General features: G+C 34.2%; 1 pseudogene; it reads left to right on the top strand.

The window, feature by feature from the left end:
• The first annotated feature begins 3,550 nt into the window (after positions 1-3,550).
• On the top strand, positions 3,551-17,288 carry LOC100803897 (cytokinin dehydrogenase 2-like; annotated as a pseudogene).
• Positions 17,289-25,228: the final 7,940 nt, after the last annotated feature.

The following is a 25,228-nucleotide window of genomic DNA, read 5'->3' as shown; positions in this document are numbered from 1 at the left end:
AGAGTTTTGGAAATGAATTTGTAAAGGATATTACGAAAGGAGATGGGTATGGAATCCTTCATGGTTTTTGGGTTGTTTGATTTGGTAATAAGGGCTATGGTAGAGGAATTAATTTGAGAAGGGAAGGTATTATTTTCAAGCTAGAAAGTAGCAGTAGAGAAAATTTCTGGTCCCAACAAGTTCCAGAATTTCTTATAAAAAGTTGGGTTAAGGCCATCAGGTCCAGGGGATTTATTGGAATCCATTTGGAAAAGAGCATCTTTAAACTCGTCAATGGTAAAAGGAGAGGTTAGTTTAAGGTCATCATCGGGAGAAATGCGAGAAGAGATATAATTTAGAATAGAGTCACTTTTATTATTTTCATCTGCAAAAAGGTTTAGAAAATAATTCTTAGTAACATTACAAATCTCTGTATGACTGGAGAAGGATCGTCCTTTTCTAGTAATAAGGAGATTCGTAATGTTGCCAAGAATTATTTTCTAAACCTTTTTGCAGTTGAAAATAATGAAAGTGACTTTATTCTGAATTGAATCCGGTCATAAGGAGATGGAATTGAACTTCTTCCTGGCACTTGCATAAGAGTGGAAGAATATTCATGTCGCCATCCTTTAGCCAATAAACCTTTGTGTGTTGTTTGCAATGAGACTTTTCCTGAGTAATCAAACTAGTAATTTTATCACACTAGAGGAATAATGGGTGGTAGAAACTTCATCATCTTTACATCTGAGATCCTCCAATAAACATTCCGGAAGAAGGGTTCTTCCGGAAAACGTTTGGGATTTCCGGAAGAAGTTTCCGGAAGAAGTGTTCTTCTGGAATTATTTCGGAAGAACACTTCTTCTGGAAAGTGTTTTTTTTTTAAAAAAAAAAAAACAAAAATTCTTTTGTTTTTTTTTAAATAAATTATTATATTTCTGTTGATTATTTTGTTTTATAGATTTTATGAAAAATGAGGTTTGGGTTTTTGATGTCATGTTTTTTTTATAATTTAAATTGTGTATTTTTACTAAATATTAATTTGTAAATTTTTTTTATAAAAGTAGTTGTGTTTGTTTTTGTTTATTGTTTATTGTTTTAAATTAGTGTTTTTTCTTTAAAAATGAAGTTGTCTATTTTTATAATTAAAGTTGTGTGTTTTGGAAGTTTTATAAAAATACTAATTTTTTTAATTAATTAGTTTTTTTTATTATAAATGAAGTATTTTATTTTCTAAAAAAATTGTGGATGTTTACTAAATAATTTTTTTTACATTAGTTGTTTTTTTTTTTAAAATTAAGTTGTGGATGTTTAGTAATGAATTATTTTTATATTAGTTGTGTTTTTTTTTATAAATGAAGTTGTTTATTTTTTTTTTTTTAAAATTAACTTGTGGATGTTTACTAAGTAATTTAGTTGTATTTTTTTTTTTAGAAATGAAGTTTCTTATTTTTTTTTAAATTAAGAGTTGGATGTTTACTAATTATTTTTTTTTACATTAGTTGTGTTTTTTTTTTTATAAATGAAGTTGTTTAATTTTTTTTTTTTAAAATTAAGTTGTGGATGTTTAGAAATGAATTATTTTTATATTAGTTGTGTTTTTTTAATAAATGAAGTTGTTTATTTTTTTTAAAAAAAAATTAACTTGTGGATGTTTACTAAATAATTTAGTTGTGTTTTTTTTTTAATGAAGTTGTTTAATATATTTTTAAAATTAAGTTGTGCATATTTATTAATAAATTTTTTTTACATTAGTTGTTTTTTTTTTTATAAATGAAGTTGTTTAGTTTAATTTTTTTAAAAAAATTATGTTGTGTATGTTTTAAAATAATTTGATTTAAGTTAGTCTTATTTGTTTATAAATAAAGTTGTTTTTTTATAAAGAAAATTGCGTATATTTTGACCGAAAAAAATACGTGTTCGACATGATTTGCAGATCATGCCCAGAACACGAGGTTTAAGTCGTGCGATAGGTAGAGTTGTAGGCAGAGATAGACCTGCTGATGAGGATGCTGCTGATGTTCCTGAGAGGCGTAGGCCTACTGCCTCAGCCCGTAGGCTACGCGTTCATCAGATGACTACGAAGGGACGTGATATGGCTGAGGACGTCGCTGACATGACTGACGATGTCCTTGAGCAGGCTATGGAGGCACCTGAGATGCGTGCGGACGCATAGGGTGCTGATAGTAGTGAGGGGTCAGATGGTGATGATGCTGCTGAGGGATTCCCTGGTGGTCCACGAGACCCGTCAGTGCTCACATCATTTGTCGAGCATGTTGCACATGCCGTCTGGAGTGGACAGATATTTTTATTTGTGAATTATTTATCATTGTTGATTTATTTGTTTGTGATTAATTTTTTTTAATAATTGTATAATTTGTACTTCAAATCAGGAACGTCCTGATTTGAAATTAGTGTCACATGGGAGGAAGATGACACTGATTGGGAGGCCAGTGCCTGAGATTGAAGGCCTGGTGGCTACCACTGGATTAAGTCCACTGATAGATTGTTCAGTTATTACTGGCGATCCTGGACTTATATCCGCATTTGTGGAGAGGTGGCATAGTGAGACTAGCACCTTCCACCTTCCTGTAGGAGAGCTGACGATCACATTGGATGATGTGTCGTCAATCCTACATTTGCCCATCACTGGCGCCTTGCACAGTTTCCACGCCCTTTCTACGGAGGAGGCCAGATTCTTGCTTACGGAGTTGTTGGAAGTGTCTGCGGAGGAGGCCAGAGCGGAGACAGCACTCACACGTGAAGCATATGTACGATTAGGATGGGTTCAAGACATATATGAGACCAGATGTCAGGCCCGGCGGTGGATTGTCGCAGCTCGCGCTTATCTGCTGCACCTTGTCGGTTGCACTCTTTTTGCTAATAAGAGTGCAACATACGTGCATGTGGTCCAACTTGACGCTTTCCGGGACCTCGCTCATAGTGGTGGTTACGCTTGGGGAGTTGCCGCGCTGGTTCATATGTATGACCAGTTAGATGAGGCTTGTAGGACCACCACCCGACAGCTTGCGGGGTACTTGACGCTACTTCAGGTAAATTTTGTGTTTATTAATATGTTACGTTCGATTATGATTTAAACATGTTTTTATGTTATTATACCTCAATTATTGTGTAGTGCTGGATCTATGAGCACTTCCCTAGTGTGCACCAGTACGTGACTGACGATACATACCAGGAGACGTCCCCACGTGCTTCCCGGTGGTTGACGTCGAAGGCGCACATGAAGGGAATCACAGGAGCACCCTACAGGGCACATTGTGATGGTTTGACCGTCACAGATGTGTCCTGGTTGCCGTTTTCGAAGCATCAGGGGGTTAGGGCGTTTCAAGAGATTTCATCTTTCCAGGGTCAGCTGAGATGGGGTCCTATGGTCGTCACAGTTCGACCGGAGAGGGTGGTACGCCAGTTCGGTTACATCCAGAGCATCCTTCCGCCGCCTGTTAGTGCATGATTATCACACGGTCAGATAGATGACAGGTGGATGCAGTTTGCGGATCACTTACTACCTGCGGGTCAGGTTTGTCTAGTGCCTGGGCAGGTATCTGCGGATTACATGGAGTGGTTTTTCCGCATATCTCACCCATTCATGATACCGACCCAGGCAGGTGACCAGCAGAGGGATGCACCAGCCGCAGACCCTGAGGACTACATACAGCCGCCCAGCCCCCAGGTTCCAGTAGCATTTCACCCCCCTCCACATGTGGTAAGATTATTTGTGCGTTTAATGTTTTATGAGTTGTTATTTATTTTAAATTTCATAATAAATGTTTTTAATGATTTTGACAGGATGATTATGAGGGATATGAGGCGATTGCCCAGAGGTTGGAGTGTGTGCTCACCCTTAGGATAGTCACTGCAGGCACAGAGTTATATGACATTATGCAGGACTGTCTGACGATCGCGAGAGGGGGACCCAGTGCTGATGGGACTGTCAGGGCTCGTCAGAGACGCCGCACGGACCATTGATCATTGTATTTATTTTTTGTGTTGTAGTTGACATGAATATTTGTAATTATAACAGTTTTTTGTTTAATAGTTGACGTGTTTTGCACGGTTTATTATTTCGATTGTTTGTGGTCATTAAGCGAAGTTTACGAGTGTTTTAAATTAATTTTTTAAAAAAGTAAACCTAGAATCATGAGTTTTGTTTGTAAGAATTACATAAAAAATAAATGTTTTTAAAATCATTCATAATTCATAATTATGTGTTAGTAAGATTTTTAAAGTAATTATGATATATAAAAAATTATGATTCGATCATAAAAAAAAATTTACATGACAATGAAATCGTCATATAAGATACTACAATGATGACTTTAAAAAAAATCCATGTTCAAGTACCCATGTTTGGGATTTTTTTGCGTGGGTGAGCCAATGGCGTGAGACAATGGAGGGCGGCCATTTCTCATGTTTGGACGTCAAAGAACCCAAAAACAATAGTCGCATTCCCCGGTTTCGTCAACTAAAATGTCAAAACAAAGCCTGAAAATCCAAAAAAATAGGAAATGGACCCTTTTTCCATGTTCAAGTACCCATGTTTGGGATTTTTTTGCGTGGGTGTGCCAGTGGCGTGAGACAATGGAGGGCGGCCATTTCTCATGTTTGGACGTCAAAGAACCCAAAAAAAATAGTCGCGTTCCCCGGTTCCGTCAACTAACACGTCAAAAAAAAGCCTGAAAATCCAAAAAAATAGGAAATGGACCCTTTTTCCATTTTCAAGTACCCATGTTTGGGATTTTTTTGCGTGGGTGTGCCAGTGCCCTGAGACAATGGAGGGCGGCCATTTCTCATGTTTGGAAATCAAAGAACCCAAAAAAAATAGTCGCGTTCCCCGGTTCCGTCAACTAACACGTCAAAACAAAGCCTGAAAATCCAAAAAAATAGGAAATGGACCCTTTTTCCATGTTCAAGTACCCATGTTTGGGATTTTTTTGCGTGGGTGTGCCAGTGCCCTGAGACAATGGAGGGCAGCCATTTCTCATGTTTGGACGTCAAAGAACCCAAAAAAAATAGTCGCGTTCCCCGGTTCCGTCAACTAACACGTCAAAACAAAACCTGAAAATCCAAAAAAATAGGAAATGGACCCTTTTTCCATGTTCAAGTACCCATGTTTGGGATTTTTTTGCGTGGGTGTGCCAGTGCCCTGAGACAATGGAGGGCGGCCATTTCTCATGTTTGGATGTCAAAGAACCCAAAAAAATAGTCGCGTTCCCCGGTTCCGTCAACTAACATGTCAAAACAAAGCCTGAAAATCCAAAAAAAAAGGAAATGGACCCTTTTTCCATGTTCAAGTACCCATGTTTGGGATTTTTTTACATGGGTGTGCCAGTGCCCTGAGACAATGGAGGGTGGCCATTTCTCATGTTTGGACGTCAAAGAACCCAAAAAAAATAGTCGCGTTTCCCGGTTCCATCAACTAACACATCAAAACAAAGCCTGAAAATCGAAAAAAATAGGAAATGGACCCTTTTTCCATGTTCAAGTACCCATATTTGGGATTTTTTTGCGTGGGTGTGCCAATGCCCTGAGACAATGAAGGGCGGCCATTTCTTATGTTTGAACGTCAAAGAACCCAAAAAAAATAGTCGCGTTCCCCGGTTCCGTCAACTAACACGTCAAAACAAAGCCTGAAAATCCAAAAAATAGGAAATGGACCCTTTTTCCATGTTCAAGTACCCATGTTTGGAATTTTTTTGCGTGGGTGTGCCAGTGCCCTGAGACAATGGAGGGCGGCCATTTCTGATGTTTGGACGTCAAAGAACCCAAAAAAAATAGTCGCGTTCCCCGGTTCCGTCAACTAACACGTAAAAACAAGCCTGAAAATCCAAAAAAATAGGAATTGGACCCTTTTAACAATTAATTTTATGGACCACTGAAACAACACATTCAACTTTATTATGGGAATTAAACACGCCGTAAACAGATAAAGGTTACATCAACGAAAAAACAAACAATTAAACATCACATTCAGTTGTTTAGCGACGTCCTAGTGACCTCGTCTTCGATTTTCACAACATATTTAGTAAAGACAGCTAAAATTTCTATTGGTCCATATTTTTTCCAGTAGTTAGATTGTACTAACACCTTCAGCAGTTCTTCGTTGGTGACCAGCTCATTTATTTCATATTTTATAACCGTATCTGAATACTCAAACCGAGCTGGTTGGCGGAAAAACAATCGTCTTACCGTTTGTGATTCGTGAATTCCAAGAGGGGGAATCCCTTTAGGTGCAACTTGCTTGATTAAATTCTTCAGTTCATCGATGGTACATGTTGAAGGAATTTGAAATTTCTTAGGATTTTTTCCTGTGAACGCGCATCCAACAAATTTGTTCTGCGGTGGCATGTTCCATTTTCCGTTGTAATACAGGATCGCGTCATGAATACGAGGCATAGTGCGTTCAAGTAAGTTTATTATTCCATCTGGTGTTCTTCCAACGGTGCATAATAACTCAATCGGACCAACACAAGAAAATTGATCATTACAGATTAACATTGTGTTGACATCGTCATCATTTATCAATTTCATACTCTCAAAGCGAATTTGGTTACCTGTATCGGTGAATGACTTTCGGTAGTGAATTTCATCCAAAAATTGTTTGTCGGATAGCTGAAGGGTATTGTGTATTTTGGTTTTTAGGCTTGCAAAATCACACCTATTTGGTACTCGAATGGGCATCGGAGTTGAAGTTTGGAAGTAAACCCCAGTATCATTGTGAATAATCGATCCATTTGGATAAATGAAAGCCAACCTTGAGTTGACAATCGTCTGACTGCTAGTTTCTCCTAAAAATGTCATAGTTTGTGTATCAGTTGGGAGATTATTTGAAAGCAAGATAATGTGTGATTTAGTAGCCCAGTCTGTCATATATATAGATGGTTGTGACCGAGCCATTGTTTAACTTTGTTTACAAAAAAATAGACACGCGTAAATGTGTAGTCAAGTCAGCCAATGTGTTGTCGCCAATGTGTAGTCAAGTCAGCCAATGTGTTGTCGACCGACTGCTAGTTTCAGAATGTGTACTGAAGTCAGCCAATGTGTTGTCGGGCTCAAACTGTAATACGCATGCATGTCATTATGTGTTGTCAATTATGACAATGATGTATGCTGCACGCGTAAATGATTTTTGTTGGACCAACAATTTCCTTGCTTAACCAAACGAGTACTTGATAATATTAATTGGTCAGTAACGGGTTACAACAAATTATATCGCATAATGAATACAATTACATAAACAATGCATGTTTAGTCTTCATTTAGGTCTACATAGTGTGTTTTGAATGACATCAAGCTTGTGTATTGTTGCATTCTACTAATATATGGAATTGCCCACTGCTTTGCCTGAGAATAACAATTGCTTGACCACAACAGCGCTGGAGGCGGCAAGGGACAATGGTCTTTCAAATAAACCTGTTGTACACGAACAAACATTATATCATGCGCTGACTGTGCCAAACGAACCAGCGAAGTCATTGCATAATTGTTATACTAACTATATTCAATGTACCTGAACAAAATGATTTCCAAACACGTGACCGACACATATGATGCGGTGGCCAGAAGAGTCAGGTGGTGGTTGACTTCTAAGAGGGAAAAATGTCATGCTTTGTTGTTGGGACAACGATACAAGGATTACGTTATACCGTGAAGCAATCACATATCCTATGTCCGTTATATCCATCCACTTGTCCACACTAATCTGAATGAACCAAACATACACATGTAAGTAATTTAAACATTCTTATTAAAAAAAATAACCTAAAAACATACCTTTGAAAAGCCATCAACAAGTAGGGACAACTTTAATTGTTCAAATCTCTCTGTGCCACAGAAGAGGTTCATGTACTCATGCGACCACCTGCCAAGTTCTTTAATCAATTCATTACGCACTAACGGCCACGAATCTTCCCCCATACCTAATAAAGTGGCAATGGACCGATATCCACAGTTACCGTCTGCTTTCACATCCACAACGTCACGAATGAAACCTTGAAAGAATGACGCAAATTGATCCAACATCAGGATGATCCTTGTTGGTTGAGGCGGTTAAGAACATGATGCACTTCGTTTCACTGGAGAGTTGCTGCTTTGAACAGAATGAAAAGCATCAACATACTCCCAGTAAGACGGATCACGCTTTGTGGATCTTTGACTTCTTTTCATCGGTTTCTTCGGTGCACCTTTAGTGTTGACCTTTGACGGAGGAGGGCACATAGAGTTATGATCAGGGTATGCAATTTCTCGAAGTTTACTCTTCAGAGTTACTTTGCCAGCCACATCAAGTTCATCAAACCTTTTAGATATGATCTCTATCTCTTCCTTGATGGTGACTTCCGTCTCACATAACCCTTGGTCTGAAAAGCAAAGTCTCCTCCAAAAAAGATGGACTGACTCCAATGGGATGCTGCCAGCAGTATACCTAGAAAGCTCACATGCACAAGGAAGACCGTGCGTGCTTCTCATCACACAACCACAAGAAGAGAGATTGTTGCCGAGATAACGTAGACGGTCAACCTCAGAAGCAATCTGATTTAAAGCATCCCTTGAAACCATCCCAAGAAGCCTCTTGTATAAGGTTTTTTTATATACATGGCCAACCACATGCGTACTGGTTTCAAAGGATGCTTTAATTTCGACGTGTTGCAGCGTGATCATGTTGTTCATGGCATCCCAAACACTACATAGGTCTCCAACACTATTTTGTAGTACTCTTTTGTGAGCCCAATGAACTGATTCAACCCTACATTTAAAATACACAACAAACATGAAAATATACAACAATTAAATACCATTTAATACTAATCGTTACTAACAAATAAAATCAGTTCTTAATACCTGTTTGTTGTTGTGTTGCCTAGGTGCATGACCTTATTCGTCCATGCTGTAATAAATTTTTCCTTGTGGGGGATAATCCATGTGTCGTTAACATAGTCAATGAACATCGGCCAAGGCGAACAAGCAACTTGAAACTTCTGATGTGACTCATGGAACTCGTGTTCGGACGGACAATCAACCAAAGTACCCCAGCTATCCATTACATAGTCCCACGCATTTTTTTCCCCGATTAAAGATTTGCACTTCGCCTTCACATTCTTATCGATATGAAACCTGCACAACAAATTAGTAGACTCGGGAAACACAATTTTCACTGCATTCATCAGTGCTAGGTCTTTGTCAGTGACAATAACAAGAGGGAGGCGATCGTGTCTTAAAAATAGGCCTCGAAATCGTTCCAAAGCCCATACAATATTATTAACACGCTCAGCCTCCAGATATGCAAACCCAGCAGAGAATGTCATCGTCGTTGGTGTCACTCCAACAAAGTCAAGTAGTGGGAGTCTGTACCTGTTTGTTTTGTAGGTACTGTATATAAAAAACACCAGATGACATTCATTGCATAACTTTACTGCATCTGGGTGACACCAAAACAGATCACGCACCACAACTTCATCCTTCAATCTATGCCAATGAATTTATTGATCACGTTCGAGAAGCTTCATCAGATGCTGTATTTCGGTATCAGCTCCTCTTATTGAAGAACGATATGCACTTCTTGCATTGTAAATTTGCTTTATCGTGGTGCAACTGTCGGCATTGTGTTCCTTCAACGTTAGCAAGATGTTTTTCGGTTTCACCATCGACTTTGTCATATCAGCAATAATTTTCTTTTCTTCCTTAGTCAATCGCCCGGCGTATGGATGTCCAACTAAGGACTTCGCCATTTCATGATTATGAATCCCACAGATCAACTTCACCATCCAACCTTCCCCTCCATGCACTGGTTTCTCACGAAGCCTGATGGGACAACCACATTTCCTACTCCCGGTGTCTTTTCTAACGAATTCTTTATTTCTACACTTGTACGTACCACTTCTTTCACACCCAATTAAGACAAATGAACTTCTTCCTCTACTACCGGTCTCTGTGTCAGATCTTATAATCACTGCAACAAATCCATTTTCATGGGCAACTGCTCGAGCCCATTGCAAAACATCATCTCGAGTAGCGAATACCTACAACGCAACCCTAACATATTAATTTTCATACAAACCATCAATTCAACCAAATGACTCAAATTATCTAAGATTACCTGAGATGTATTAAAAGCATTTGAACAATCGACATGTGGTTCATTCACCCCACATTTTTCTTGATTATCATAATCATAATCCATATGAACTTCTTGTGACATCGCAAAGTCATACCTCCATTGATTTTCGTCCATCTTAAGGACATATGCATCATACACAAGTACATTCAAATTATCATATAACCACATCCAAAAATTTACTACACCTTAAATAACAAACATATTAATAGCACATATGCATCATACACAACTATATTCAAATTATCATATAACCACATCCATAAATTGACTACTTATTAACTAACAACTAATACAAATATATTCTAAATTTATAACTACATTATTTACTTAAACTAAACTTATCACTGTAATAAACAACTAATAAAACATTTTTGTACCATTATACATTTAAGTTACCTAAATCATTTAATATTATACCATTATACCTAATTAAATCAATAATCCACAACATATATAAAACAGAAATAAAAAAAATTATAAAACAGAAATATATATATATATATATATATATATATATTAATTATAAAACAGAAATAAAAAAAATGCTAATAATTCTTCAAATACTTGAGATGTAGTTATAAATGCGTACCTCCGACGAAATAGGAAGAGCAGCCACTAACAAAACTTCAAATACGGAACACGGGACCACCAAATCTTCAAATACTTCACGGGACCACATCCGGAAGAATGTCTTTCGGATGTGGTCATTCCGGACCTTCCTCCTGCTGTGCCTAAAATTTCTTCCGGATACAGTTTTTTTTTACTGTTTTTCTTCTCTAAAAACTAGCCGGAAAACGAAAAAAATACTCATAAATGCGTACCTCCGACGAAATAGGAAGAGCAGCCACTAACAAAACTTCAAATACGGAACACGGGACCACCAAATCTTCAAATACTTCACGGGACCACCAATGGAAACTGCAAAAGGGACCACCACCGAAACAACAGCAAGCAACCAAAACGGAAGAAACAAAGCAGAGAAGAAAACGCAGTAAAAAAAGAAGCGTGAACGCGTTAATTTAAAGAAAATTACACAAGGACAAAATCGTCATTACATACGCATTAAATATTATTTTATTTTTACTTATTATTATAAAATGAAAATTCTTTTTTCTTCATTTTGTTATAAAATAATAATCATTTTTTTATTATATTTAACATTAAAAGTAAATTATTACAAAATAAAATATTTTTTTAAAAAAAAACTAACTTCCGGAAAGATTCTTCCGGAAACATTCCGGATGACGTTCTTCCGGAAGTAGTTTCTGGGTACTTCCGGAAGTCACAAATTCTTCTTCCGGAAGAAGGTTCTTCCGAAAAATTTCCGGAAAAAGACTTCTTCCGGAAGAAGAATTGCTGAAGGGCAGTTTCGCCACTTCACTGTTTGCTGGGTGCCCCAGCAATAATGCTGGGTGTACGTAGCAACTCCCTTTGTGTTAATATTGTTGTTGATACTAATTTGGCCCAACTTTTTTTCTCTCCATAAAATCAAGAGCTAGGTCAAGCACTTTCTTGAGAATTGTTTTTACAAAACATTTGTAAGTCATTATTAAAATAATTGAATTGGATTAAATTAATTTTACATATTTAATTTTTCTTTTATAAACATACCTTTTTACTTAATGAGATAACTATTTTTAAATAAAATTAAAGCATTGGTTAACAATTTATATATTATTGGCGACCATGATGGTCCTGAATGTTAGAAAACACCAGTACTATTTTCTTTTCTATAAACTCAAAATAGACACTTGGTGAAAACGAAAAATAAAAATAAAGTAAAAAAATGATACCAAGAATTTTTAACGTGAACAACCCTTTTAATGTGAAAGGTAAAAATTAGGGGATCAAGACAGTAAGTATCTTTACTATTTAAAAGTAGGATTATAATTACTCTCTCAATACAAAAAAATATCTCTCAACCTCGCCCTGGATGATTTACAATTCCTCTCAACTCTCACCAAGAAAGTCAAAACTAGAACTTTCTTTCTCTCAAAAAAGAATACAATAACTCTATTTCTCACTGTCATTAGCTTTGCTTCTCTTTGAATGAGATACTCCAACTCTTCACAAGTCTCCTTATCTATAGGAGAGAGGCGTATTCACAAAACTTCTTATAACTCAAATATTTAATTTTCTAAGTAGAGTGTGTAAGTCTCAAGGTCAAAGAAATCAATTTCAAACCCTTAAAGTGCTCCACAACTTTTTATGTATGCCTTGGAATGTACTTTTAAATTTTCCATGTAATTGAATTTGCAATGTGAACCAACCTTAATTATAGGAATTTTTAACACTGAAGCGCAATACTGGCTACACTTGATGTTCGAGAAGCTGAGGCAAATGCTACTTTGCCGTCGCTGTTATGGCTTGTTGAATTGAATTTAACTCAAACTGTTATTGAATTAGATAGCATATGGTGGTGGTAGATCAGATCAGCAATGAGGCTGGGGATTTCTCTAACTATTGATCAAATAAAGAATGCCATAAGAAACTATTCTTTGTTTTCTATCAAATGCGTTAGAAGACATGCTAATAAAGTAGCCCATAACTTTCCCTCATGCATGCTTATACTTTCAATGATGTAACTCATTGTATTTATCATTTTATTGAAATGGAAAGGAATTGATTTTTTTCTGTAAAATAACATTTTGATTATTTTACTCAATAGAAAGACATTTTTTTCATTTTAAAGATTGAATGATTTAATTTAATTTTTATTCATGATCTATATATATAAAGCAATCCTTACCGGTCATCATCATTAAGCACCTGAATCTACTGGTGCATATTATTTCAAAATTCTCAAATTTAAATTATAGATATCAGTTGTGTTTAGATGATCACAGTCTCCATCTATCACATGTCACTATAATACACAAATACGCTTAAACACTATACACTATACTTTCTACAATAGTCTTTTGTCATCATCCACAACCAAACATTTGTCACAGAAACCGATCAATACAACAGATCATTATAAATTTGTGAAAAAGCAAAATTAGGAAATTATTTTTTATTTTATCTTTTAATCAATAACATTTATATAGATATCTACTAATATGTACTTATATATAAAATTTAAGAACATATTAAAAATTGTAAATTGTAAACCCAATACTCTTTTACAAATATATTTAAGTGATGCACAAATATATAAATATAAATATAGAAATATTGTTCGATGATCAATCAAAAATTAAAATTGTGCTTATATAGATTATTTCAAGAAAAGAATAATTAAGATTGGTAGCACTATTTCTATTTGTAGATAATTGAAAGTTCATTTATAATGAAAATGGTTTATAATTTATTTTTAGTAATGTCCATGAAATTTGTGTTAACTTGAAATTGTAGAATTGTAATTATATACGTATTTATTATGTTTTGATAATTTTTAAAATAATTGTTTCACCGCATTAAATACGTATTACGTATAGTATCTTATACATGTATAGCATATGTTAATCATAGCTTTTCATTGTTCTCTTTTTTAAAGGGCAATTTGACCGTGTTAATTTTTTTGGAAAAGGCAAATCATATTATTAAAGAAAGCATTGCCAATTTGACCTTGTTATTAAATTGAAAGCAAGGAAAGTCTTAAGAAGTTAGGTATTTGCTCATAAAATTTGAAAGTGTAAGAGAGCATATATAAATCTGAAACTATAACTAAAAATATGAAAGAAACAGTTAAATATAATTGGCGACTGATTTCTCCGTATATATATATATATATATATATATATATATATATATATATATATATATATATATATATATATATATATATATATATATTCTTCCACAGTCAAAAAATCAAAATAAGACTGTGGGAATGAAATGCAATGGAACTGGCTTGTCGATCAAGATCCTCTAGTCAGTCAAATATTAGTTAATTAGCATGCCTCCATGTTAATTTCTTGCTATATTGTATGTCTTATGATTTTTTCATGCATCTCTAAAGAAATAGAAAAAAATTAAAAAAAAAAACTGTTTTCAAAGTCAACAATTTAAGTCAACTATTATATTCTTGATTATTCCAAAGATAATAATCTCTATGTTCTTTTTTTAAAATAAAACATAAATTACCATATTTTCTTGTATTGAATCAATTTAGTGAAGAAATAAGATAATGCATCAATCAACTCATACAAAATACTAGTTTCTTAAGAATAATTTTAAGGGGCAATTACGCGAGAGAGATAACAATGATTGACAATAAATTCAAAAGAAATTAAACTTTTGAATTTATGAATTCCTTTTGAAATTTGTGATCATTCTTCTTAGTTTAATTAATGGTTGAATAATGTAACTTTATTTGATTTTGATCTTTCAAAAAAAAGTTATTAATTTTGATGCTCATATAAATTTTAAAATTATTATCATTAGTGCTTCAGGTCACATGGAAATAAATAATTATCTTCCCTATTTTTGTTGCCACCTCCTCTAAATTAGTAAACACATGGAATGTATATATCTTTGTTTTCCACATATATAAATGTGGCTTTTATATAGGAAAAGGAGACCTTGTGACTTGCTCTATGAAGAACTCAGAGATATATTACGCTGTTCTTGGAGGATTAGGTCAATTTGGGGTGATAACAAGAGCAAGAATACCTCTAGGACCTGCACCTACTAGGGCAAGTATCATTTTCCCATCATTCATACAGATTTTCTTTATTGAATACTTTTGAAATTCTTCTCGAACTTCTATTTTTATAACAACGTCTATGTCCGTAATAACAAGTAATATGATTAATATTTATAGGTTTTAATATATGTTTGGACGAGTGAATTTTGATTTTAACCCTGATAAAAATTCTTAGATTGAAGCATATAAAATATCATACCTTCCTATAAACTCTTTTTTTATTAATTAAGGAACCTTCCTATAAACTCTTAAGCACTTGATAAATTATAATTCCATAATTTTTAAAGTTGTACCAAAAACTAATGGATGCACTTTTTAACTCAATATTAATTTACATTTAACAAAGTTTATTTTATTTCGCGGGCGTTTGCAGGTGAAATGGCTTCACCTGCTTTATAACAACTTCACTGCATTTGCTAGAGACCAATAACGACATTTAATCACGTTTAGTGAAAGGAATGAGATTATTGCAGCAGATTATGTAGAAGGTGTGCTTCTATTGAATCAGCCACCACTAGATCTTTCCTTTTATGCATCTTCTGATCAACAAAGGATAACTTCCCTGGTAACTCAATATGGCATTGTCTACATCTTAGAGCTTGTCAAATACTATGACAACATCTCTCAAGCTAGCATTCATCAATGAGGAAACTTGAAATAAATTAAATGTTGCTTTTGTCATCTAATTTCACGAACATCTTTTATTTTTTTATTTTTTATTTTTTATCCATTAGATAAATGAATTTATTAAAGTAATACAAATTAAGGGTAATCTAATTGTGACATAAAAATAGGATATATAAGTTCATTCAATACTAAACATAATTTTTAATTAGTTAGTGTAAGAGATACACGGACAATATGCATATCCATTAAATTCGGAGACAGATAGGGAAGGGGTAGGGAGGGACTTCTCATGTGTATACATAGTATATATTATTGAGTTGGCTAGTATCAAATTAATTGTGTATGTTGTTATTAAAATAATGATTAAGATTAGTTTGTGTAACCTTAATTGTGTCTATTGTTATTAATTATAGCTAATGTAAAAGTATGTAACAACTAGATGTGTCTCTTGTTATTACATAAATTGTTAATGTCATGTTTATTTAAAAAAAAGTTTCAATTTTAAGAAAAAAAATAGCAAATATTTTTAAAAAAATTAATATTAATTATTAGAATTTAGATATTTAAACAATTATAAGAAAAAAGAAAAAAAAATCAGACCTTCCTTCAATAGATTTTTTGGATCCGTCCTTCTATAAACTCACTCAAATTGATAGGGAGGACCCTTTTTTTTTAAATAAATTTATCAATTTAAACAAAACTGAGATGCAGTACTATAAGTGTTAATTGTGTTGTTCTTGTTTAAAGTTTCACCTTAATAATTATTGTTTCTTGATAGGATCTTGCGAATCTGGTGAAAGGGTTAAATTTCGTGCCTACATTTATGTTTGAAAAAGATGCATCCTACGAAGAGTTCTTGAACAGAATTCATGCTGATGAGCTAGTTCTTAGGTCAAAAGGACTTTGGGAAGTTCCTCATCCATGGTTGAACATCTGGGTTCCAAGATCTCGAATCTCGGATTTCAATGATGGTGTCTTCAAGGATATTATTCTTAAGCAAAATATTACTGCTGGAATTTCTTTAGTCTACCCAATGAACCGAAACAAGTGAGTTTATTAGATTATTTAAATTTTACGAAGTGACAATTTATTAACTAAATCACCTGTAATCTTTATTTCTCCATTCTAGTTACAATACAGAAAAATGACACATCACTAAAAAAAAGCATAACAAATAAAAGAAAATATTAATTTTTAACCACATATTATTTTTCATTATGAGAACAAAAAATTAGAAACACACTAAAAAAAATAGCCATGAAATAATTTATATGTAATTTTTAAGAATTTCATACAAAGACTTTTGTAACTCTAAAATGAATGACTACCAAGAGGTTTAGTTTCGTTGTTTGAGGCAATGTGCACAAATTATAATAAAAAAAGAAAAATTTATACTTGAATTCGATTTTTACATATAAAAAATAATAATAACAAAATTATATTTTTATCATTAAATTTGGTCGTCAATTCATTAATTTTTTTTGTTTTAAGATAGCGACATGACTCATAAGATTTGATAGGTGATTTTTTTTTTCAACACATAGGTGAATTTATTTGCATATGCACATGGCTTTATACATGTGTGAAGGTTAAATTTAATAATTCTCAGGTGGGATGATAAGATGTCAGCAATTACACCAGACGAAGATATTTTCTACGTTGTAAGTCTTTTGTGTACAGCTTCAATGTCTGATATGGTGGAGAAATTACAGGTTCAAAACCAACAAATACTACAGTTTTGTATGGATGCTGGTATTAAGATTACGGAATATCTTACCGGTAACAAAATATATGAACAATGGGTGGAACACTTTGGCTCAAAAATGGAAAGTTTTTGCAGATAGAAAAGCGGAATTTGATCCCAAAGGAAAATTGTCACCTGGACAAGTGATTTTCCAATAAACAATGCGATAGGTTTTAATTTACAAGTGAAATCTCTTGTTTAGAAATTTATGAAATAAAAGTTATTTAGTTTTATATATACAGAAATCTATTTAAATGTTGAATTTCAATGAATTTATTGTGTAATTGATTATTTTAACTTCCGTTATTAATTTTTCATGACTCACGAACAACGGAAGATCTAGAAATTAAAAAAAAAAAAAATGGTCTACGATGTTTTGATAGTATTTAATGGAATTTGATTTCATATCCGGACTTACCTCTGCTCTTAATCCTGCGTAGGATATACCTATTCTTATACAAGTATTATTTTAAAGCAACAGTCGACATATGTAATTTGAGTTAATCCAACATTTGGGCCAAGATGAGTCATTATACGATTCAAAACCATGTATAAGTTGTAGAGAAATTTATTATAGTATTATTATATAAACTTAATTAAATATTAAATGTGTTCGTAAATAATTGCGTGGTCTATTATTTAAGAGATTAACATGTACTATAAATTCAAAAGATAAGACATTACTTGGGTAAAATAATCATATTAACAAATATATTAGTTTTATTTTAATTAGTACGTACGTCTTTCCCTAAGATTTTTTATTTATTTTATTGTTTGTCTCTTTTTATAAAACCTGGTGGATTTGTTATTTGTTTTCTATAATATCCTTAATTAATTATACTATCTCTCTTTTGGGATTGGAGAGTAGAGGAAGCCACATTAATTAATTACATAACAAACAATTAAATGAAGAGAGAAATTAAGTGTAATTTTGAAAGAATAGTATAAATTATTGATAAATTTAATATGATTAATTAAATTAATTAATTTTTTTAAAGAGCGTGAGTGAGTTAAAAGTGTCTTATATATATAAGAATAGAGGTAGTATAAATTAGTAAATATTTAGTAATTTGAAAATATGTTATCAAAGAAAGGCCACATATATATTATTTAATGCAGCATAAAATTTAATTTTAATATACTAAAGAAATAATAGTTTATAATTTTAATATAATTGTCCTTGCCTTTTTAAAATATTTTGATCAACTTTTTTTTGTCTTTCTCACTCAATGTCAACGGTTATGTAGAAAAAAAAGTAAAAAAAATATCAATTTTAATCCTTTAAAGATGAAAGATTCAAATTTAGTCTCTAAATAAATAAAAATTATAACAAATTGATCCTATCGTTAAATTTATGAAATTATTTTATCATTAAATTGTAATGTTCAATAATCAATAATAGAAATAAAAGTAAGGGGTGAACAAAGGTTGCTAGAATAGGGTGCCAAGGAATGGGAGAGAATAGAGGTAATGTATTGGTTCTTTCACAAACTAGGGGGCCAATATGGAATACAGGAGGAAACAAATTAGAGGAAGGTGGAACCAACATCTTGGGGGAATAAAAAACAAACAGTCACAAGGAAAAGGAAGACTCACAAAAGGGGAATATGTTATAAAGACACTTGGGCTTAGTAGAAGCTTGGTGGCTAAACTTTGGAATTCCCAGGGTCTTCAAAATGATCATGAACTGCTCATGGTGGAAGATACTCATTTGTTGTGTCTCAAGCATTTAGGAGATAACTTGGCACTTATCACTCCAAAAGAGGGAGCGAGATTAGAAGATGTTTTGAAATCAGAATGGTTTGTAGAATATTTCAAATCGGTAGTAAAGTGGTCACCGGAAGAGATTTCAGGGCATAGACTTATGTGGCTTAGGATCAATGAGGTCCCTTTGAGTGTCTAGAGATCGAAATGTTTTGAAAACCGATTCCTTTTTTGTGGGAAATATGGTGGCAATAGATGCGAGAGCGACAAATTTCTCAAGGCTTGACTTTGCTCGAGTTCAGGTCCACACTCCTTGAGTGAGCATGATCTCAAAACATCAAAATATAAAAATCAACGACAGAGTATGCTCTATTAGGATGGTGGAGGAGATGGGCGATTTACAATTGTACTCTTGTTTACATAGGGAAGAACGATTCATGGACCAAGATGTTGTTCTTCTGTGATGCAAAGGGAGTCTAGTGTTTCTGATTGTTTAGTACATGGTGTGGAATGGGAAGAAGGTCTTGGCTCAGAGGAAGAGGTGGTCCCAACGATGATCACCGCTAACTAGCTTTTTCAAATTCAAAGGGGGCTGAAAAAAGGTGTACAGAGGTGTGTCAAGCTACATTAAATGAGGAAAGGACAAAAAGGCATTGTGAAAGAACAAAAGAAAGGGAACATCATGTTGAAGGTGGAGACATAACAATAAAAGATATTTTGCACACAAAAGGAAATTTGGGCAACAAAGATAGCCTAAAGGATAAGAGACTAGGAGGAGATAGGTCAAATGAGCCAAAGGCATTGAAGACCTCAACTTCAGAACGACTAGGTCAAAGAGGGAGAGAGGCACAAAAGAAGAGCGAGAAAGGTGAAAAGGATATCGTGGGGTCAAATTTTGGGAGAAAAGATGAGGGCAAACATAGGGGAACTGCTACAAAAAATAAAGTGTTGGGTAGTAAATTGGGCCAATTACTTAAGCCCAAATGATACTATCGTGGCTGCAAAAAACAGATAAAAGGGGGTCACAAAAAAGAGGGTGGTAATAGTAAAGGAGAATCTGAAGATCATGGGGTGCAGACAGATTTGAGTCATGGGTCGTGCAAAGGAAAGAAAATTGAGAATCCTCAGTTGTGTTTGAGCCCAATTGAAAGAAGAAAGCAGACAGAAAGAAATAAGGGGGTCACGAAGGAGGGTATTTAGGAAAATAACAGGGCAGTTAATCAACTGCATGCATGGGAGGACAATCTTGGAGGAAGAAAGAAGGAAAAGGTAGTACGTATTCCATATTGCTCTAAGACAAAAAAAAAGGGTGACATAATTGTTATAAAAGACAAGAGGAGTTATAGAATTTGTGGCAATGAACTGCTAGTAATATAAAATATTGAAAAGGAGGCTAGGGAAATTTATGAACCGTTGAAATGGAAATGAGGAATAAAGAGGACAAATCAAGAACAAATAATCATAATTTTGAGGTGAAGACCATTATTGCCACTGATAATTCTTAGTCACAATGTAAGGGGGTTAGGAGGAAAGGTAAAACTGAGAAGTACGAGAGATTTGATAATAAAGGAGAAGGTGAATTTCATTTTTCTACAACAAACTAAATTGGAGAAAGTGTCCAATTTCCTATGTCAATCATTAGTGGGAATTTCGAAGTAGATGGGAGGGAGGTTCCAACAAGTAATGCAGTTAGAGGAATTCTTTGTTTATGAAAAAAAGAAACATGGACAGTGTTAGATGGCCTACAGGAAGAGCTTTATTGGCTTTAAAAAAATTTGGAAGGATGGTATTTTTCAATGTGTTATTACTAATGTCTATGCATCGTGTGATGTGGAGGAAAAAGGGAAAGTATAGGAGGATCTTGTGTTGAGTGAATAGACAATTTAGTCCCTGAGATTGTATCCATTTTGCATATTAGTCCCTAACTTAATATTAAATTCAAAATAGTCCTTATCTTTGCATAAGTGTTGCAAAATAGTTCTTCCGTTAAATTTTAAAGTAACGCCATTAGTGAGGTCAATTTTAGTGCCACGTGGACTATCCAACGTGACACTAAAGGATGACGTGGCATGACACGTGGACGTGCTTCTTAAAAGATGTCATGTCATTTGATGATAACAAAACGAGTAAATAGGCAATTTAGTCCCTGAATTTGTACCCCCGTTGCATATTAGTCCCTAACTTAATGAAAAATTCAAAATAGTCCCTATCTTTTGCATAAGTATTGCAAAATAGTCATTCCGTTAAATTTTAAAGTAACGCTGTTAGTGAGGTCAATTTTAGTGCCACGTCATTTGATGATGATAGAATAAGTGGCTTCTTCAAATTTGATGGTTCTGAACCAATTGAGGCATATATACGAAAAAGAACCCACACACACTTGCACAAATAAAAAGAACCAAAAATCCACAGCAACAACCTTATCTTTGTAGTCGTTAACACCAATGGGCGAGGTCTGCATAACCATTCTCTTTTCCTCTTTTTTTTTCTTCAATTACCATCAATGTATCATTTTGGGTTCTGATTTTTTTTTTTTGTGTGTTTTGAATAGGAAGAGAAAAAACCAAAGGAAAATATAGTGGAGGAGAAAAACGCAAATGAAGAAGAAAAGAAAGAAGAAGAGAAAAAACCAGAGGAATCAAAAGATGACAAGGAATCCAAGGAGGAATCTGCGCCGCCAGAAATCGTGCAAGGCACAACCTTTGCAATGCATGGACACTTTAAGCATGATTTCTGGCATCTTTTAAGTTAGGGACTATTTTGCAACACTTATGCAAATGATAGGGACTATTTTGAATTTTTCATTAAGTTAGGGACTAATATGCAACAGGGGTACAAAGTCAGGGACTAAATTGCCTATTTACTCATTTTGTTATCATTAAATGACGTGGCATCTTTTAGGAGGCACGTCCACGTGTCATGTCACGTCATCCTTTAGTGCCACGTTGGATAGTTCACGTGGCACTAAAATTGACCTCACTAACGGCGTTACTTTAAAATTTAACGGAATGACTGTTTTGCAACACTTATGCAAAGATATGGACTATTTTGAATTTAATATTAAGTTAAGGACTAATATGCAAAATGGGTATAATCTCAGGGACTAAATTGCCTATTCACTCATCTTGTGTCCCAAAAAGGTCGTTGGGGAGGGGGGAAAGTTGGTATATCCTTGGCGATTTTAATTCAGTAAAAAGAAAGGAGGAAAAAAGGGATGTAAGAAACAAATTGGGGTGGGTGCTAGGGATATGGATATGTTCAACAAATTCATCTTTGATATGGGGGTGGAGGATCTCCCAACGGTGGGAAGAAAGTATACTAGGTATAGGTTGCATGGTCATTCTAATAGTAGACTAGATCGCATCCTTGTCTCTGATACATGGATTGATATATGGCTGGGCAGCATACAATACATCCTTAATAGGAGTTTTTCAGATCGTTGCCTTATTGTGATGAAAATTTTTATCATAGATTGGGAGCCCAAGCCATTTAAAACTCTAAATTGTTGGTTCTCGGAAAAAGGTTTCTTAGAAATGGTAGAGAAATGGTGGTGTTCATACAAAGTACAAAGGAAGAAAGAATTTGCTCTTAAAGAGAAATTAAAGCTACTTAAGAGGGATTTAAGGGATTGGCATAAAGAACATTTTGGGGAGATAGAAAAGCAAGCTTTGGAATTGGTAAAGAAGATTCGAGTGTTGGATTTGAAAGATGAAGAGGAGGGCTTGGAGGAGATGGAGCTTATGAGGAGGAGGAAGCACTTAGGGGATATTTTGAGATTATCTAGAAGACTAGAATCTATTATTCACCAACAATCAAGAGCTAAGTGGCTGAAGGAAGGGGATGGTAATACTAAGTATTTCAACTCCTTGGAAAGATGGATAAAAAAGATGTGAGAACTTAAGAGCTTGGAGTTAGGAGGGTCATGGGTTGAAAATGCTTGCTTGGTCAAAAAAGGAGCTCCATATTTTTCAGTGGAGGAAATTAGTACTCGACCAAAGTTAGATGGTGTTAAATTTTCAAGTATAGGGGTTGAAGATAATAAGATGTCGTGTACTTAATTTAGTTTGGAGGAGGTGAAGGAAGTGGTGTGGGATTGTAGGGGTGACAAAAGCTTGAGCCAAGGTGGTTTTAATTTTTCTTTTATAAAAAAATGTTGGAGCTTTATGATTCAATATTTTTTGGGCTAGTTGGAGGAGTTTTGGGAGAATGGTTCAATTCCAAGAGGTGGTAACTCATCTTTTATCACTTTCATTCCAAAGAAAATTAATCCTTAAGGGCATGGAGAATATATGTGAATGTATGTGTATGAAGATTTTGATGATGTCAAGATATAAGCAACACAAGATTACTTCAAGTCTAAATTCAAGATCAAGAAAAAGACAAGACTTACTTTATTTTGTTAAAAGAATCTCATATTGGTAAAAGAAGGTTTGGCCTCAAAACTTGATTTCCAAATGATTTTATAAAAAGCCTTGAAATAGTTTTTATACGTACAAATAAATATTTTTTTCCACTAGTAATCGATTACCAGAGATAGATTACAATAGAGGCTTTTCAAAAAGATGTTTGAAATTTGAAATTTAAATGTTGTAATTGATTACCACTTTCTTGTAATCGATTACCAGTAACGAAACTTCAGAAATTCAAATTGAAAAGTTATGACCCTTCAATGTATAACTGAGTAATCGATTACCAAGAATCTGTAATTGATTACCAGTGAAAGAATTTTTGAAAAATATTCTGAAAAGTCGCATCTCTTCTAAAGTTTTTGAAAAGCCACCAAGGGTCTATAAATATGTGACTTATTTACGAAAATCTTCAAAGCTTTTCAGAACCTTATTGTTTTATTCTCTCATAAATAAATCATTGGCCAAATACTTGCAAATCAATTGAGTTTTCTTCTAAGATCTTCAACTTGTATCATCTTCTCTAAAAGAGAGAAAAACTTTTGTACTTTCTGAAAAGAATTGTTATGATTAAGAGACTGTTTGTCTCTTGGATTGTGAGAATCCTGAACTCAAGGGAGAGGAATCCCTAGGTGGTTCAGAAGTTGTAAAATGGAGTGGCCGAACCCGTATAAATGAAAATCGCAAGTGGATTGTTTGAGGACTGGACCTAGGCACGGGAAGTGGCCGAACCCGTATAAATGGAGTTTGCATTTTTCTCTTTCCTTATCTCAGTTATTTTATTGCATTTTACTTTGTCTTGCGCATTTAAAAGAACATTATTAAATTGATTGCTTCTTCTTCTTCTTCTATATTCTGAGCCTATCATATATCATTTAAAAGGGAACTAAAATTTGTTAATCGGAAAATTTTAAAACTTAATTCACCCCCATCTTAAGTTATTGAGGCCACTTGTCCAACAATATAGACCAATTTCACTTGTTGGTTGCTTATATAAAGTAATAGCTTAAATCTTGGCCAAGAGGTTGAAGAGTGTCATGTCAAAACTTGTTGATGAAGCTCAATGTGCTTGTATGGGTGGCCGGTGTATGTTGGATGGTGTTCTTCTGGCAAATGAAATAGTGAATGAAGCTAAAAGGAAAAAGAAGGAATGTTTGATCTTTAAAGTTAATTTTGAAAAAGCATATGATTTCGTTTCTTGGGAGTTTCTTTTCTATATGTTGAGAAAGATGAGGTTTTGCGAGAAGTAGATTAGTTGGATCAAATGGGGTTTGAACTCTTCCTCGGTGTCCGTCTTGGTCAATGGTAGTCCTTCCAATGAATTCAAACCACTTAAAGGACTAAAACAAGGTGATCCAATTGCACCATTTCTTTTCCTTTTAACGGTGGAGGGTCTTACAGTCTTATAAGGCTAGTGGGTTTAACTAAAAAGTATTTCGGTTATAAGGTAGGGAAAGATCTAGTGAAAGTTTCTCTTTTGCAATTTGCAGATGATTCATTCTTCTTCCCTAAGGCTTCCATGAGCAATTTTATTTGCTTAAAGAGTATCTTGAGATGCTTTGAACTTGCTTTCGGATTGGAAGTTAATTTTTTAAAAAGAAAATTAGTGGTGTTGGTCTGGATGAAAGCTCTTTATATAGGTATGCCACCTTACTTAATTGTAAAGTGACTTTTATACCATTTACCTATCTTTGTATCCCTATTGCAGCTAATCCAAGGAGAAAGTCAATGTGGGAACCAATGCTAGACAAACTAAGGAGTAAGTTACCGTGTTGGAAACAAAAAAGTCTTTCCTTTGGAGGTAGGATGATTCTTATCAACTCGGTATTATCATCTTTACCTTTGTTTATTCTTCTTTCTTTAAGATACCTTCTTGTGTGGTTGATAAGATTATTTTATTCAACGAAATTTTCTTTAGGGGTGAGAAAAGAAGTGAGGGAAGGTTGTTTGGGTGAGTTTGGAAGATGTATGTGTACCAAAAGACAAAG

This window comes from Glycine max, chromosome 15 (genome assembly GCF_000004515.6).
Source record: "Glycine max cultivar Williams 82 chromosome 15, Glycine_max_v4.0, whole genome shotgun sequence".
Lineage (NCBI taxonomy): Eukaryota > Viridiplantae > Streptophyta > Magnoliopsida > Fabales > Fabaceae > Glycine > Glycine max.
The sequence above is the reverse complement of the archived record's forward strand: the minus strand, read 5'-3'. Positions and strand labels throughout refer to the sequence as shown.